The sequence below is a fragment of the Phyllobates terribilis genome, unplaced genomic scaffold, assembly GCF_046119375.1.
Source record: "Phyllobates terribilis strain yellow unplaced genomic scaffold, ASM4611937v1 Scaffold_1__5_contigs__length_1240528914, whole genome shotgun sequence".
NCBI lineage: Eukaryota > Metazoa > Chordata > Amphibia > Anura > Dendrobatidae > Phyllobates > Phyllobates terribilis.
Window position 1 is genome coordinate 25,101,098 of NW_027362761.1, and position 16,753 is coordinate 25,117,850.

Consider the following 16,753-nt stretch of genomic DNA (forward strand, 5'->3'; position numbering starts at 1 on the left):
TTGGGATGAGGGGTGCCATGTATACCAAATTTGGGATGACGGGGCCATGCATAGCAGGATGAGGGATGGGGTGCCATGCATACCAGGGTTGGGATGAGGGGTGTCATGTATACCAGATTTGGAATGAGGGGTGCCTTGCATACCAGGATTGGGGATGAGGGGTGCCATGCATACCAGGATAGGGATGAGGGATACCGTACATACGAGGATAGTGATTTCGGAATCCATGCATACCAGGATAGGGATGAGGGATACCGTACATACGAGGATAGTGATTTCGGAATCCATGCATACCACGATTCGGATGAGGGGCCACGCATACCAGGATAGGGATGAGGGGTACCATGTATACTAGGATAGGGATGAGGGGTACCATGCATACCAGGATGAGGGATGGGGTGCCATGCAGACCAGGATAGGGATGAGGGGTACCATGCATACCAGGATAGGGATGAGGGCTGGGGTACCATGCATATCAGGATAGGGATGACGAGTGTCATGCATACCAGGATGGGGGTGAGGGGCCCATGCATACCAGGATAAGGTTGAGGGGGCCATGCATACCAGGATTGGATATGAGGGAGCCATGCATACTAGGATGAGGGGCACCATGCATACCAGGATTGGGGGTGAGGGGTGCCATGCATACCAGGATTGGGGATGAGGGGTGCCATGCATACCAGGATAGGGATGAGTGGTACCGTACATACCAGGATAGTGATTTGGGAATCCATGCATACCACGATTCGGATGAGGGGCCATGCATACCAGGATAGGGATGAGGGGTACCATGTATACTAGGATAAGGATGAGGGATGGGGTGCCATGCAGACCAGGATAGGGATAAGGGGTACCATGCATACCAGGATAGGGATGAGGGCTGGGGTACCATGCATATCAGGATAGGGATGAGGAGTGCCATGCATACCAGGATGGGGGTGAGGGGCCCATGCATACCAGGATAAGGCTGAGGGGGCCATGCATACCAGGATTGGATATGAGGGAGCCATGCATACTAGGATGAGGGGCACCATGCATACCAGGATTGGGGGTGAGGGGTGCCATGCATACCAGGATTGGATATGAGGGAGGGATGCATACTAGGATGAGGGGCACCATGTATACCAGGATTGAGGGTGAGGGGTGCCATGCATACCAGGATTGGGGATGAGGGGTGCCATGCATACTAGGATTGGGGATGAGGGGTGCCATGCATACCAGGATTGGGGATGAGGGGTGCCATGCATACCAGGATTGGGGATAAGGGGTGCCATGCATACTAGGATTGGGGATGAGGGGTACAATGTATACCAGAATAGGGATGAGTGGTACCATGCATACCAGGATGAGATGTACCATACATACCAGGATAGGGATGGGGTGCCATTCATACCAGGATTAGGGATGAGGGGTGCCATGCATAGCAGGATGGGGGATGGGGTGCCATGCATACCAGGGTTGGGATGAGGGGTGTCATGTATACCAGATTTGGAATGAGGGGTGCCTTGCATACCAGGATTGGGGATGAGGGGTGCCATGCATACCAGGATAGGGATGAGGGATACCGTACATACGAGGATAGTGATTTCGGAATCCATGCATACCAGGATAGGGATGAGGGATACCGTACATACGAGGATAGTGATTTCGGAATCCATGCATACCACGATTCGGATGAGGGGCCACGCATACCAGGATAGGGATGAGGGGTACCATGTATACTAGGATAGGGATGAGGGGTACCATGCATACCAGGATGAGGGATGGGGTGCCATGCAGACCAGGATAGGGATGAGGGGTACCATGCATACCAGGATAGGGATGAGGGCTGGGGTACCATGCATATCAGGATAGGGATGACGAGTGTCATGCATACCAGGATGGGGGTGAGGGGCCCATGCATACCAGGATAAGGTTGAGGGGGCCATGCATACCAGGATTGGATATGAGGGAGCCATGCATACTAGGATGAGGGGCACCATGCATACCAGGATTGGGGGTGAGGGGTGCCATGCATACCAGGATTGGGGATGAGGGGTGCCATGCATACCAGGATTGGGGGGTGAAGGGGCCATGCATACCAGGATAGGGATGAGGGGGTACCATACATACCAGGATTGGTGGGTGAGGGGACCATGCATACCAGGATAGGGATGAGGAGGTACCATGCATACCAGGATAGGGATGAGGAGGTACAATGCATACCAGGATTGGGGGTGAGGGGTGCCATACATACCAGGATTGGAGGGTGAGGGGTGCCATGCATACCAGCATTGCGGATGAGGAGTACCATACATACCAGGATTGGGGGGTGAGGAGTGCCATGCATACCACGATTGGGATGAGGGGGTACCATGCATACCAGGATTGGGGGTTGAAGGGGCCATGCATACCAGGATTGGGGGGTGCTTGGACCATGCATACCAGGATAGGGATGAGGAGGTACCATGCATACCAGGATAGGGATGAGGAGGTACCATGCATATCAGGATTGGGAGGGTGAGGGGACCATGCATACCAGGATTGGGGGGTGAGGGGTACCATGCATACCAGGATGAGGGATTGGATGCTATGCATACCAAGATTGGGGGATGAGGAGGCCATACATACCAGGATTGGTGGATGAGGGGTGCCTTACATACCAGAATTGGGATGAGGGGTGCCATGTATACCAGGATGAGGGATGGGGTGCCATGCATACCAGGATTGGTGGATGAGGGTTGCCATGCATACCAGGATTGGGGATGAGGGGTGCCATGCATACCAGGATTGGTGATGAGGGGTGCCATGCATACCAGGATTGTGGATGAGAGTTGCCATGCATACCAGGATAGGGATGAGGGATGGGGTGCCATGCATACCAGGATTGGGGATGAGGAGTGCCATGCATACTAAGATTGGGGATGAGGGGTGCCATGCATACCAGGATAGGGATGAGGGGTACCATGCATACCAGGATAGGGATGTGGGGGGGCCATGCATACCACGATTTGGATGAGGGGCCATGCATACCAGGATAGTGATGAGGGGTACCATGTATACCAGGATAGGGATGAGGGGTACCATGCATACCAGAATGAGGGATGGGGTGCCATGCAGACCAGGATAGGGATGAGGGATACTATGCATACCAGGATGAGGGGTACCATACATACCAGGATAGGGATGAGGGCTGGGATACCATGCATACCAGGATAGGGATGAGGAGTGCCATGCATAGCAGGATGGGGGTGAGGGGCCCATGCATACCAGGATAAGGCTGAGGGGACCATGCATACCAGGATTGGGTATGAGGGAGCCATGCATACTATGATGAGGGGTGCCATGCATACCAGCATTGCGGATGAGGGGTACCATACATACCAGGATTGGGGGTGAGGGGTGCCATGCATACCAGGATTGGGATGAGGGGGTACCATGCATACCAGGATTGGGGGGTGAAGGGGCCATGCATACCAGGATAGGAGGGTGAGGGGACCATACATACCAGGATAGGGATGAGGAGGTACCATTCATACCAGGATAGGGATGAGGAGGTACCATGCATACCAGGATTGGGAGGTGAGGGGACCATGCATACTAGGATTGGGGAGTGAGGGGTGCCATGCATACCAGGATTGTGGGGTGAAGGGTGCCATACATACCAGGATAGGGATGAGGGCTGGGATACCATGCATACCAGGATAGGGATGAGGAGTGCCATGCATAGCAGGATGGGGGTGAGGGGCCCATGCATACCAGGATAAGGCTGAGGGGACCATGCATACCAGGATTGGGTATGAGGGAGCCATGCATACTATGATGAGGGGTGCCATGCATACCAGCATTGCGGATGAGGGGTACCATACATACCAGGATTGGGGGGTGAGGGGTGCCATGCATACCAGGATTGGGATGAGGGGGTACCATGCATACCAGGATTGGGGGGTGAAGGGGCCATGCATATCAGGATAGGAGGGTGAGGGGACCATACATACCAGGATAGGGATGAGGAGGTACCATTCATACCAGGATAGGGATGAGGAGGTACCATGCATACCAGGATTGGGAGGTGAGGGGACCATGCATACCAGGATTGGGGAGTGAGGGGTGCCATGCATACCAGGATTGTGGGGTGAAGGGTGCCATACATACCAGGATAGGGATGAGGGGGTAACATCCATACCAGGATTGGGGGGTGAGGGGACCATGCATACCAGGATAGGGATGAGGGGTACCATGCATACCAGGATTGGGGGGTGAGAGGACCATGCATACCAGGATTGGGAGGTGAGGGGGGGACCATGCATACCAGGATTGAGGGGTGAGGGGGGACCATGGATACCAGGATTGGGGGGTGAGGGGACCATGCATACCAGAATTGGGGGGTGATGGGTGCTATTCATGCCAGAATAGGGATTAGGGGTACCATGCATACCAGGATGAAGGATGGTGTGCCATGCATACCAGGATGAGGGGTACCAAGCATACCAGAATAGGGATGAGGGGTACCATGCATACCAGAATAGGAATGCGGGGTACCATACATACCAGGATAAGGGATGGGGTGCCATGCATACCAGGATTGGGGGATGAGGAGTGCCATGCATACCAGGATAGGGATGAGAGGGCCATACATATCAGGATTGGGGATGAGGGAGCCATGCATACCAGGATGAGGGATTGGGTGCCATGCATACCAGGATTGGGGGATGATGAGGCCATACATACCAGGATTGGTGGATGAGGGTGCCTTACATACCAGAATTGGGATGAGGGGTGCCATGTATACCAGGATGAGGGATGGGGTGTCATGCATACCAGGATGAGGGATGGGGTGCCATGCATACAAGGATGAGGGGTACCATGCATACCAGAATAGGGATTAGAGGTACCATGCATACCAGGATAGGAATGCGGGGTACCATGCATACCAGGATGAGGGATGGGGTGCCATGCATACCAGGATTGGGGATGAGGAAGCCATGCATACCAGGGTGAGAGATTGGGTGCCATGCATACCAGGATTGGCGGATGAGGAAGCCATGCATACCATGATGAAGGATTGGGTACCTTACATACCAGGATTGGGGGATGAGGGGTGCCATACATACCAGGATTGGGATGAGGGGTGCCATGTATACCAAATTTGGGATGACGGGGCCATGCATAGCAGGATGAGGGATGGGGTGCCATGCATACCAGGGTTGGGATGAGGGGTGTCATGTATACCAGATTTGGAATGAGGGGTGCCTTGCATACCAGGATTGGGGATGAGGGGTGCCATGCATACCAGGATAGGGATGAGGGATACCGTACATACGAGGATAGTGATTTCGGAATCCATGCATACCAGGATAGGGATGAGGGATACCGTACATACGAGGATAGTGATTTCGGAATCCATGCATACCACGATTCGGATGAGGGGCCACGCATACCAGGATAGGGATGAGGGGTACCATGTATACTAGGATAGGGATGAGGGGTACCATGCATACCAGGATGAGGGATGGGGTGCCATGCAGACCAGGATAGGGATGAGGGGTACCATGCATACCAGGATAGGGATGAGGGCTGGGGTACCATGCATATCAGGATAGGGATGACGAGTGTCATGCATACCAGGATGGGGGTGAGGGGCCCATGCATACCAGGATAAGGTTGAGGGGGCCATGCATACCAGGATTGGATATGAGGGAGCCATGCATACTAGGATGAGGGGCACCATGCATACCAGGATTGGGGGTGAGGGGTGCCATGCATACCAGGATTGGGGATGAGGGGTGCCATGCATACCAGGATAGGGATGAGTGGTACCGTACATACCAGGATAGTGATTTGGGAATCCATGCATACCACGATTCGGATGAGGGGCCATGCATACCAGGATAGGGATGAGGGGTACCATGTATACTAGGATAAGGATGAGGGATGGGGTGCCATGCAGACCAGGATAGGGATAAGGGGTACCATGCATACCAGGATAGGGATGAGGGCTGGGGTACCATGCATATCAGGATAGGGATGAGGAGTGCCATGCATACCAGGATGGGGGTGAGGGGCCCATGCATACCAGGATAAGGCTGAGGGGGCCATGCATACCAGGATTGGATATGAGGGAGCCATGCATACTAGGATGAGGGGCACCATGCATACCAGGATTGGGGGTGAGGGGTGCCATGCATACCAGGATTGGATATGAGGGAGGGATGCATACTAGGATGAGGGGCACCATGTATACCAGGATTGAGGGTGAGGGGTGCCATGCATACCAGGATTGGGGATGAGGGGTGCCATGCATACTAGGATTGGGGATGAGGGGTGCCATGCATACCAGGATTGGGGATGAGGGGTGCCATGCATACCAGGATTGGGGATAAGGGGTGCCATGCATACTAGGATTGGGGATGAGGGGTACAATGTATACCAGAATAGGGATGAGTGGTACCATGCATACCAGGATGAGGTGTACCATACATACCAGGATAGGGATGGGGTGCCATTCATACCAGGATTAGGGATGAGGGGTGCCATGCATAGCAGGATGGGGGATGGGGTGCCATGCATACCAGGGTTGGGATGAGGGGTGTCATGTATACCAGATTTGGAATGAGGGGTGCCTTGCATACCAGGATTGGGGATGAGGGGTGCCATGCATACCAGGATAGGGATGAGGGATACCGTACATACGAGGATAGTGATTTCGGAATCCATGCATACCAGGATAGGGATGAGGGATACCGTACATACGAGGATAGTGATTTCGGAATCCATGCATACCACGATTCGGATGAGGGGCCACGCATACCAGGATAGGGATGAGGGGTACCATGTATACTAGGATAGGGATGAGGGGTACCATGCATACCAGGATGAGGGATGGGGTGCCATGCAGACCAGGATAGGGATGAGGGGTACCATGCATACCAGGATAGGGATGAGGGCTGGGGTACCATGCATATCAGGATAGGGATGACGAGTGTCATGCATACCAGGATGGGGGTGAGGGGCCCATGCATACCAGGATAAGGTTGAGGGGGCCATGCATACCAGGATTGGATATGAGGGAGCCATGCATACTAGGATGAGGGGCACCATGCATACCAGGATTGGGGGTGAGGGGTGCCATGCATACCAGGATTGGGGATGAGGGGTGCCATGCATACCAGGATTGGGGATGAGGGGTGCCATGCATACCAGGATAGGGATGAGTGGTACCGTACATACCAGGATAGTGATTTGGGAATCCATGCATACCACGATTCGGATGAGGGGCCATGCATACCAGGATAGGGATGAGGGGTACCATGTATACTAGGATAGGGATGAGGGGTACCATGCATACCAGGATGAGGGATGGGGTGCCATGCAGACCAGGATAGGGATAAGGGGTACCATGCATACCAGGCTAGGGATGAGGGCTGGGGTACCATGCATATCAGGATAGGGATGAGGAGTGCCATGCATACCAGGATGGGGGTGAGGGGCCCATGCATACCAGGATAAGGCTGAGGGGGCCATGCATACCAGGATTGGATATGAGGGAGCCATGCATACTAGGATGAGGGGCACCATGCATACCAGGATTGGGGGGTGAAGGGGCCATGCATACCAGGATAGGGATGAGGGGGTACCATACAAACCAGGATTGGTGGGTGAGGGGACCATGCATACCAGGATAGGGATGAGGAGGTACCATGCATACCAGGATAGGGATGAGGAGGTACAATGCATACCAGGATTGGGGGTGAGGGGTGCCATACATACCAGGATTGGAGGGTGAGGGGTGCCATGCATACCAGCATTGCGGATGAGCAGTACCATACATACCAGGATTGGGGGGTGAGGAGTGCCATGCATACCACGATTGGGATGAGGGGGTACCATGCATACCAGGATTGGGGGTTGAAGGGGCCATGCATACCAGGATTGGGGGGTGCTTGGACCATGCATACCAGGATAGGGATGAGGAGGTACCATGCATACCAGGATAGGGATGAGGAGGTACCATGCATATCAGGATTGGGAGGGTGAGGGGACCATGCATACCAGGATTGGGGGGTGAGGGGTACCATGCATACCAGGATGAGGGATTGGATGCCATGCATACCAAGATTGGGGGATGAGGAGGCCATACATACCAGGATTGGTGGATGAGGGGTGCCTTACATACCAGAATTGGGATGAGGGGTGCCATGTATACCAGGATGAGGGATGGGGTGCCATGCATACCAGGATTGGTGGATGAGGGTTGCCATGCATACCAGGATTGGGGATGAGGGGTGCCATGCATACCAGGATTGGTGATGAGGGGTGCCATGCATACCAGGATTGTGGATGAGAGTTGCCATGCATACCAGGATAGGGATGAGGGATGGGGTGCCATGCATACCAGGATTGGGGATGAGGAGTGCCATGCATACTAAGATTGGGGATGAGGGGTGCCATGCATACCAGGATAGGGATGAGGGGTACCATGCATACCAGGATAGGGATGTGGGGGGGCCATGCATACCACGATTTGGATGAGGGGCCATGCATACCAGGATAGGGATGAGGGGTACCATGTATACCAGGATAGGGATGAGGGGTACCATGCATACCAGAATGAGGGATGGGGTGCCATGCAGACCAGGATAGGGATGAGGAATACTATGCATACCAGGATGAGGGGTACCATACATACCAGGATAGGGATGAGGGCTGGGATACCATGCATACCAGGATAGGGATGAGGAGTGCCATGCATAGCAGGATGGGGGTGAGGGGCCCATGCATACCAGGATAAGGCTGAGGGGACCATGCATACCAGGATTGGGTATGAGGGAGCCATGCATACTATGATGAGGGGTGCCATGCATACCAGCATTGCGGATGAGGGGTACCATACATACCAGGATTGGGGGGTGAGGGGTGCCATGCATACCAGGATTGGGATGAGGGGTTACCATGCATACCAGGATTGGGGGGTGAAGGGGCCATGCATACCAGGATAGGAGGGTGAGGGGACCATACATACCAGGATAGGGATGAGGAGGTACCATTCATACCAGGATAGGGATGAGGAGGTACCATGCATACCAGGATTGGGAGGTGAGGGGACCATGCATACTAGGATTGGGGAGTGAGGGGTGCCATGCATACCAGGATTGTGGGGTGAAGGGTGCCATACATACCAGGATAGGGATGAGGGCTGGGATACCATGCATACCAGGATAGGGATGAGGAGTGCCATGCATAGCAGGATGGGGGTGAGGGGCCCATGCATACCAGGATAAGGCTGAGGGGACCATGCATACCAGGATTGGGTATGAGGGAGCCATGCATACTATGATGAGGGGTGCCATGCATACCAGCATTGCGGATGAGGGGTACCATACATACCAGGATTGGGGGGTGAGGGGTGCCATGCATACCAGGATTGGGATGAGGGGGTACCATGCATACCAGGATTGGGGGGTGAAGGGGCCATGCATATCAGGATAGGAGGGTGAGGGGACCATACATACCAGGATAGGGATGAGGAGGTACCATTCATACCAGGATAGGGATGAGGAGGTACCATGCATACCAGGATTGGGAGGTGAGGGGACCATGCATACCAGGATTGGGGAGTGAGGGGTGCCATGCATACCAGGATTGTGGGGTGAAGGGTGCCATACATACCAGGATAGGGATGAGGGGGTAACATCCATACCAGGATTGGGGGGTGAGGGGACCATGCATACCAGGATAGGGATGAGGGGTACCATGCATACTAGGATTGGGGGGTGAGAGGACCATGCATACCAGGATTGGGAGGTGAGGGGGGGACCATGCATACCAGGATTGAGGGGTGAGGGGGGACCATGGATAGCAGGATTGGGGGGTGAGGGGACCATGCATACCAGAATTGGGGGGTGATGGGTGCCATTCATGCCAGAATAGGGATTAGGGGTACCATGCATACCAGGATGAAGGATGGTGTGCCATGCATACCAGGATGAGGGGTACCAAGCATACCAGAATAGGGATGAGGGGTACCATGCATACCAGAATAGGAATGCGGGGTACCATACATACCAGGATAAGGGATGGGGTGCCATGCATACCAGGATTGGGGGATGAGGAGTGCCATGCATACCAGGATAGGGATGAGAGGGCCATACATATCAGGATTGGGGATGAGGGAGCCATGCATACCAGGATGAGGGATTGGGTGCCATGCATACCAGGATTGGGGGATGATGAGGCCATACATACCAGGATTGGTGGATGAGGGTGCCTTACATACCAGAATTGGGATGAGGGGTGCCATGTATACCAGGATGAGGGATGGGGTGTCATGCATACCAGGATGAGGGATGGGGTGCCATGCATACAAGGATGAGGGGTACCATGCATACCAGAATAGGGATTAGAGGTACCATGCATACCAGGATAGGAATGCGGGGTACCATGCATACCAGGATGAGGGATGGGGTGCCATGCATACCAGGATTGGGGATGAGGAAGCCATGCATACCAGGGTGAGAGATTGGGTGCCATGCATACCAGGATTGGCGGATGAGGAAGCCATGCATACCATGATGAAGGATTGGGTACCATACATACCAGGATTGGGGGATGAGGGGTGCCATACATACCAGGATTGGGATGAGGGGTGCCATGTATACCAAATTTGGGATGACGGGGCCATGCATAGCAGGATGAGGGATGGGGTGCCATGCATACCAGGGTTGGGATGAGGGGTGTCATGTATACCAGATTTGGAATGAGGGGTGCCTTGCATACCAGGATTGGGGATGAGGGGTGCCATGCATACAAGGATAGGGATGAGGGATACCGTACATACGAGGATAGTGATTTCGGAATCCATGCATACCAGGATAGGGATGAGGGATACCGTACATACGAGGATAGTGATTTCGGAATCCATGCATACCACGATTCGGATGAGGGGGCACGCATACCAGGATAGGGATGAGGGGTACCATGTATACTAGGATAGGGATGAGGGGTACCATGCATACCAGGATGAGGGATGGGGTGCCATGCAGACCAGGATAGGGATGAGGGGTACCATGCATACCAGGATAGGGATGAGGGCTGGGGTACCATGCATATCAGGATAGGGATGACGAGTGTCATGCATACCAGGATGGGGGTGAGGGGCCCATGCATACCAGGATAAGGTTGAGGGGGCCATGCATACCAGGATTGGATATGAGGGAGCCATGCATACTAGGATGAGGGGCACCATGCATACCAGGATTGGGGGTGAGGGGTGCCATGCATACCAGGATTGGGGATGAGGGGTGCCATGCATACCAGGATTGGGGATGAGGGGTGCCATGCATACCAGGATAGGGATGAGTGGTACCGTACATACCAGGATAGTGATTTGGGAATCCATGCATACCACGATTCGGATGAGGGGCCATGCATACCAGGATAGGGATGAGGGGTACCATGTATACTAGGATAGGGATGAGGGGTACCATGCATACCAGGATGAGGGATGGGGTGCCATGCAGACCAGGATAGGGATAAGGGGTACCATGCATACCAGGATAGGGATGAGGGCTGGGGTACCATGCATATCAGGATAGGGATGAGGAGTGCCATGCATACCAGGATGGGGGTGAGGGGCCCATGCATACCAGGATAAGGCTGAGGGGGCCATGCATACCAGGATTGGATATGAGGGAGCCATGCATACTAGGATGAGGGGCACCATGCATACCAGGATTGGGGGTGAGGGGTGCCATGCATACCAGGATTGGATATGAGGGAGGGATGCATACTAGGATGAGGGGCACCATGTATACCAGGATTGAGGGTGAGGGGTGCCATGCATACCAGGATTGGGGATGAGGGGTGCCATGCATACTAGGATTGGGGATGAGGGGTGCCATGCATACCAGGATTGGGGATGAGGGGTGCCATGCATACCAGGATTGGGGATAAGGGGTGCCATGCATACTAGGATTGGGGATGAGGGGTACAATGTATACCAGAATAGGGATGAGTGGTACCATGCATACCACGATGAGGTGTACCATACATACCAGGATAGGGATGGGGTGCCATTCATACCAGGATTAGGGATGAGGGGTGCCATGCATAGCAGGATGGGGGATGGGGTGCCATGCATACCAGGGTTGGGATGAGGGGTGTCATGTATACCAGATTTGGAATGAGGGGTGCCTTGCATACCAGGATTGGGGATGAGGGGTGCCATGCATACCAGGATAGGGATGAGGGATACCGTACATACGAGGATAGTGATTTCGGAATCCATGCATACCACGATTCGGATGAGGGGCCATGCATACCAGGATAGGGATGAGGGGTACCATGTATACTAGGATAGGGATGAGGGGTACCATGCATACCAGGATGAGGGATGGGGTGCCATGCAGACCAGGATAGGGATGAGGGGTACCATGCATACCAGGATAGGGATGAGGGCTGGGGTACCATGCATATCAGGATAGGGATGACGAGTGTCATGCATACCAGGATGGGGGTGAGGGGCTCATGCATACCAGGATGAGGGATGGGGTGCCATGCAGACCAGGATAGGGATAAGGGGTACCATGCATACCAGGATAGGGATGAGGGCTGGGGTACCATGCATATCAGGATAGGGATGAGGAGTGCCATGCATACCAGGATGGGGGTGAGGGGCCCATGCATACCAGGATAAGGCTGAGGGGGCCATGCATACCAGGATTGGATATGAGGGAGCCATGCATACTAGGATGAGGGGCACCATGCATACCAGGATTGGGGGTGAGGGGTGCCATGCATACCAGGATTGTATATGAGGGAGGGATGCATACTAGGATGAGGGGCACCATGTATACCAGGATTGAGGGTGAGGGGTGCCATGCATACCAGGATTGGGGATGAGGGGTGCCATGCATACTAGGATTGGGGATGAGGGGTGCCATGCATACCAGGATTGGGGATGAGGGGTGCCATGCATACCAGGATTGGGGATGAGGGGTACAATGTATACCAGAATAGGGATGAGTGGTACCATGCAGGGGCGGAACTACCGCCCGTGCATCCGGTTCATTGAACGGGGGCCCCGAGGTAGAGGGGGCCCCTCCAGCCTCCAGCACGGCCGCCATCAGGGCATGACTGCTCTGACTCCAGTATGGGGCCCGGCCGGTAGGGGCCCCCTCGGAGCCCCGTTGGGGGCCCCCCTCTTGTGCATCTCTCGCCTGATGGGGCCTCCGGCCCCATGCTAAGCGCCGGGTCCGGGACATCTCAGCGCTGCGCTGCGCTGCCGTGGCAGCGCCTTCATGATTCCCCTGACTTCCGGTGATGTGACGGCGCCGTCACATGGCCGGAAGTCAGGAGAACCTGGTGTCAGCGATTTGGACGAGTGCCAGGATTCTGCAGGGATCGCATGGGGGTAAGTATAACAAGTTTTATTTTTTTTTAAATACAATTAACTAGGAGTGGGGGGAATGGGAGATGCACATGTGGGGGGGGGGAAATGGGAGATGCACATGTGGGGGGGGGGAATGGGAGATGCACATGTGGGGGGGGATGAGAGATGCACATGTGGGGGGGGTGAGAGATGCACATGTGGGGCGGGATGAGAGAGGCACATGTGGGGGGGGATGAGAGAGGCACATGTGGGGGGGGGAGATGAGAGATGCACATGTGGGGGGGGGGAGATAAGAGATGCACATGTGGGGGGGGAGATGAGAGATGCACATGTGGGGGGGGGATGAGAGATGCACATGTGGGGGGGATGAGAGAGGTGCACATGTGGGGGAGGGGGATGAGAGAAGTGCACATGTGGGGGAGGGGGATGAGAGAGGTGCACATGTGGGGGAGGGGGATGAGAGAGGTGCACATGGGGGGGTGAGAGATGTGCACATGGGGGGGTGAGAGAGGTGCACATGGGTAGGTGGTGAGAGCCGCACATGTGGGGGGATGAGAGATGCACATGGGGGGGTGAGAGAGGGGCACATGGGGGGGAGGGGGATGAGAGATGTGCACATGGGGGGGTGAGAGATGTGCACATGGGGGGGTGGTGAGAGATGTGCACATGGGGGGGTTTGAGAGCTGCACATGGGGGGGGTTTGAAAGCTGCACATGGGGGGGATGAGAGCTGCACATGGGGGAATTGGGAGAAAATGAGCTGCACATGGGGGAATTGGGAGTAGGGGGATAATGAGCTGCACATAATGAATGTGGGGTGGGGGAGAGTAAATGATGATGGGGTGGGGAGAGCACGGACATGATATAATGAATTGGGGCAGGGGGTGCATGTAAATAATGAATGCGGGGAGCAGGAAGCATAGAGTAGGGGGCGTTGCGGATGCAGGAGTGTAACTGGTAACAAATTGGCGGAAAGAGTAGAGGTTCTAATTAAATTATATATTAAGTGCCTATTTACAGTTAATGGGGGCACCGTGGTGGATTACAATTTATATTTGGAATGGTAGGTGGCATAATAACTAACCATATATTGATGGTGGATGCACGTCTGTATTCAGCTGCGTAATGTAGAAGTTGGGGAATGTGCTCTAGATAACTGTGTTATTTTATGCAGAGACAAGTCCTGGCTGGAAGACGTGATGGCGGTCTGTGCTGAATGAAGGAGAAAAGCGTAGCTGAAGGACTTCACCTAGAGACGTCACCAGTGAGTCAGTGTATTACATGTACACTTACACTATATACTATGTACCAGGCTCCTGTGTATAATGTCACTGGTGATCACTGTATTACCTGTACACTATATACAGAGCTCCTATGTATAATGTCACTGGTGATCACTGTATTACCTGTACACTGACACTATATACAGAGCTCCTGTGTATAATGTCACTGGTGATCACTAGATTACCTGGACACTTACATTATACATACCATGTATAGAGCTCCCGTGTATAATGACACTTATGGTAATATTAGTAATGTGGTGGTAATATTAGTAATGTGGTGGTAATATGTGGTCTGGTCATGGTGTGGCAGTTTTTCTCCCTTCTGTGTGGTATTATTCGGCCACTATGTTGTGGTAATATGTGGTCTGGTCATGGTGTGGCGGTATTCCCTGTATGTGGTATTATTGGTCATTTAAAAAAAAAATGTATATGACACATTCCCTTAAAGAAAACTAAATAAAAATATATCTAAAAAGAGTATTGGATATTTTAAGAAAATTTTAATAGTAGGGCCCGGCCAGAAGAGTCTACCTTATCGTGGTGGCGGCTTTAAAAATCTTTTGGCCAAAACAAAAGCTGATGGCTATGTATGTGGCGCCGTCACATGGCCGAACGTCAGGAGAACCTGGTGGCAGCGACGTGGACGAGCGCCAGGATTCTGCAGGGATCGCATGGGGGTAAGTATAACAAGTTTTATTTTTTTTAAATACAATTAATTAATCAGGAGTGGGGGGAATCAGAGATGCACATGGGGGGGGGGGTGAGAGATGCACATGGGGGGGGATGAGAGATGCACATGGGGGGGATGAGAGATGCACATGGGGGGGTGAGAGATGCACATGGGGGGGTGAGAGATGCACATGAGGGGGATGAGAGATGCACATGGGGGGGATGAGAGATGCACATGGGGGGGATGAGAGATGCACATGGGGGGGATGAGAGATGCACATGGGGGGGATGAGAGATGCACGGGGGGAATGAGAGATGCACGGGGGGGTGAGAGATGCACATGGGAGGGATGTGAGATGCACATGGGAGGGATGTGAGATGCACATGGGAGGGATGAGAGATGCACATGGGGGGATGAGAGATGCACGGGGGGTGAGAGATGCACGGGGGGGTGAGAGATGCACATGGGAGGGATGAGAGATGCACGGGGGGGGAATGAGAGATGCACGGGGGGGATGAGAGATGCACGGGGGGGATGAGAGATGCATGGGGGGATGAGAGATGCACGGGGGGATGAGAGATGCAGGGGGGGGATGAGAGATGCACATGGGAGGGATGAGAGATGCACATGGGAGGGATGAGAGATGCACATGGGGGGGATGAGAGATGCACATGGGGGGGATGAGAGATGCACGGGGGGGATGAGAGATGCACGGGGGGGATGAGAGATGCACGGGGGGGATGAGAGATGCACGGGGGGGTGAGCTGCACATGGGATGAGAGCTGCATATGGGGGGGATGAGGGCTGCACATGGGGGGGTTATGTTTACATAACTTTGTTGCCTTATGAAGGGCAGGGGGGGGCCCCCAAAAATTTCTTGCACAGGGGCCCACTACAGTCTGTGTCCGCCCCTGGTACCATGCATACCAGGATGAGGTGTACCATACATACCAGGATAGGGATGGGGTGCCATTCATACCAGGATTAGGGATGAGGGGTGCCATGCATAGCAGGATGGGGGATGGGGTGCCATGCATACCAGGGTTGGGATGAGGGGTGTCATGTATACCAGATTTGGAATGAGGGGTGCCTTGCATACCAGGATTGGGGATGAGGGGTGCCATGCATACCAGGATAGGGATGAGGGATACCGTACATACGAGGATAGTGATTTCGGAATCCATGCATACCACGATTCGGATGAGGGGCCATGCATACCAGGATAGGGATGAGGGGTACCATGTATACTAGGATAGGGATGAGGGGTACCATGCATACCAGGATGAGGGATGGGGTGCCATGCAGACCAGGATAGGGATGAGGGGTACCATGCATACCAGGATAGGGATGAGGGCTGGGGTACCATGCATATCAGGATAGGGATGACGAGTGTCATGCATACCAGGATGGGGGTGAGGGGCCCATGCAT